Raw genomic sequence first — 3,527 nt, forward strand, 5'->3', positions numbered from 1 at the left:
ATATCACAATAACAGAAATCCTATTCACCTGATTTATGCATTCACTATTGTTTTCTTGTTTATAGCTTTTTATTTACATTTATTTATATTTAAACTAAATACTTTGGTATTCACTATGTTGACCACTAACTATAAATCAAACTGATCCATTGATTAGGACTTATTATTTGTACTTTTGATACTTTTAGAATATATTTTGACTTTCTTTGAAATGCATTCATATCTCTTCGATTTTTTTCAAAAACATTGTTCTTTAAAATCCACTTCAACATATATGGCTCATTTTGCTCTGTTCCTTTTTAGCTGTTAGCTTCTGGTCATTTTTGACTTTGGCTATGGTTTTGTTATTTAGCTTTTAGTTGCAGTTATGCAAAGTTGAGCTTTTAGCATTTATTGCTTCAGTGTATTTTGCAAATCCACACGCCAAAAGTAAAATAAAAATTGGTACAATGAGGACATTTTACCAATATTACATGTATATTCAGTAAAAATGCACAATAATTCCAGGGCATTGCAGACTCAAGGACAAGCTGAACATATTAACAGAAGCCAATAAAAGATTACTCCTCCATCTAGAACTGATTTGGTGCATTTTGTCCCACAAAGTGGAGCAGGAGACATTTAGACTAGAGCACCATCATCAAGGGCACCCCAGAAAACAAAATAAAATGATATCCAAATGTATGCTAAAGCAAACGTAAGTAGTTAAGTTTGCGTTTTAGCCACAAAGATGACATTAACCTGACTTCAGCTTGCAGAAATTAAAAAAAGAGACAATGTGTTGCATCAAAGAAACAAACACAAAACAGAATATTCAAAAATGTGATGCAACAAGTACTAACAAGTCATTAATTACAAAATCTTGGTTAATCTTAAGTATGTTTTAAAATAAGGGACTAACTTGAAACATTTCTAGTTAAGTTTTTATCATTTTATTATTAATTTAAAAAAATCATCAGAATGACCGTGTGTTTTGCTGAAGTTCCTCAGAAACAGTTATTAGATTTCTCACGTTGGAGCGCCTCTGTGCCGGGAACTTTTAGTCCGAGGTATTACCATGAGACCAGGATGTTCTCACCTGAAAAACTAAATGACCATTGTTTGTCCTATCGTCACATATTTAATAAAAGTACATTAAGTCAGAGTCAGAGTTTCTTTATTGTCATTCGCACCTCATGTGGTACATGTGGTGGAGCGAAATTATGTACACAGGGTCCCAGTTACATCCAACAATAAAATGTCTAAGAAAAACAGTAATAACATCTAAGATATGAACTAAGAAAAACATCAACTAAATATACACTAAGAACTCATAACATAAAAACATTGAACATCACCACAAACATGAACATGAGTCTGTGAGCAGATGTGCACGCATGAACACATCAACATTGAAACAGATCAGCAGCAACATGAAACAGATCAGCAGCAACATGATATGGTTTTTCACAGTGATTATTCTAGTTAGAGATTCATGAGTCTAACAGCCTCAGGGTAGAAGCTGTTCCTCAGTCTAGTGGTTCTACACTTAATGCTCCTTAACCTCCTTCCTGAGGGGAGTGGGGCAAAAAGTGTGTGTGCTGGGTGAGTGGGGTCCTTCATGATGCAGGTGGCCCTCTTCCTGCATCTGGAGGTGTAGATGTCTGTGATGGTGGGGAGGCTGATTCCAACAGATTTCTGTGCAGCCTTCACCACTCTCTGCAAAGCTTTTCTTTCTGCAGCTGTGCAGCCTCCATGCCACATGTTGATGCTGGAGCACAGGATGCTCTCCACTGCACACCTGTAGAAGGAGGTGAGGACTGAGCTTCCCAGACCAGCTCGCCTCAGCCGCCTGAGGAAGTAGAGTCTCTGATGAGCTTTCTTGATCAGGCTGGTGGTGTTGTTGCTCCAGCTGAGGTTGTCATTCATGTGTACACCCAAGTACTTGTAGCTGGAGACCACTTCCACCGCAGATCCTCTTATGTTCAGGGGGGTGTAGATGTTTTTGTTCCTTCTGAAGTCCACAATCATCTCCTTTGTCTTCTTCACATTGATGTGAAGGTTATTCTTTTTGCACCAGCTCTCCAGGTGTTCCACCTCTTGCCCGTAGCTGGACTCATCATTGTTTGTGATGCATCCCACCACCGCTGTATCATCTGCAAACTTTACAATGTGACAGCCTGGACCCCCCATTAAGCTCCTGAAGAGGAGGATGGGTCTCTGAGACAGACTCCTTTTCTTGTTAGGAAGGCAGACGCGTCCCTGCTTTGCTCTTTGTCTTGCGAACCTTTGACCGTTTTTTGCATACCTTCCAAATTGTAACAATATATTTGATCAGCTGGTCTCTCAACGAAATTCATCAATTTTTCTCAACAGGTAGTCGGGGTGAAGGAGAACCCTCTTACCTCGACAGAAACGTCAATTGATCTATGATAACTGGATTTCACAGTTTGGAATTGGTGAAAATCTGGATTGTCAACAAATTGTGGACAATGTGTCGAGCTTGGCAGCACTCAGACTCTGTGTGAACTGTATGTGGTGCTGTATCAAAGCTGAGCAGGCTGATCCTGATCAGGACTTTTGGCTATGGCCTTCCCTAAAACTCAATGCATCCCTCGCCCCCCCTGGTGCAGCAACCTAGGAGATGCAAAGGTGCGAAGGGCTGCGTCACTCACCTGGCAGCCGAGCTGGTACCCCCCACCCGCATATGTATTATGTCTATTTACAGTATGTTGCTTTGCTTTGGTAGATTTTTTTTTCATGCCTCATACCGTGCCTTGTCAAGGACACGGTGTGAGATTATTTTTTTAATTTTTATAATGTACCTCTCTCCTTATGTTTTCTTCCATTGTTTTAAGCAGCAGGGGCAGCGCCTCTTAGAAGCTGCAGCCCCTGTGCACTTCTGTCCATCTTTAGGATGGCTGTACAGAAAGTAATGTTGTTGTACGTCACTGTACAAGGATAATGAAACATTCTGCACGTGACAAATGAGAAAAAACAACCATTCACTCTCTCACTCACACCTATAGGTGCAACTTAGAGTCACCGATCAGTGTGACATGCATGTTTTTGATCGGTGGGGGGAAACCGGAGTACCTGGAGAAAACCCACGCAGCATGGGAAGAACATGCAAACTCCACCCAGAAAGGTCCCAGGCCAGGATTTGAACCAGCAACCTGAAGTTTGGCATATCTACGTACCAACTGTGCCCTGAAACTTTTTATTCAACTAAACTAAGAATGAACATTCAACGTCTGGAGGTCACTTTTTAATACGAATCATTCGTTCCTTCAACAAAACAAATTAAAACCTAAAGAGATGGACTGAATTCACCAAAGTACTAATTTGCACCATTCTCTCACTTTATGTGAAAATGTGTGAATAAATGTCCTCCTTGAGACCAAACTTTAATTTTATGAGCAATTACAGCACAACGACAAAAAGCTTTTCCTGATGTTATGTCAAGATTTGATCATGTCTGGTGAATGAAGGCAAATTGTTCATACATACATACATACATACATACATACATACATACATACATACAT

The sequence above is a fragment of the Nematolebias whitei genome, chromosome 4 (genome assembly GCF_014905685.2).
Source record: "Nematolebias whitei isolate Nwh7 chromosome 4, NemWhi1, whole genome shotgun sequence".
Taxonomy (NCBI): Eukaryota; Metazoa; Chordata; class Actinopteri; order Cyprinodontiformes; family Rivulidae; genus Nematolebias; species Nematolebias whitei.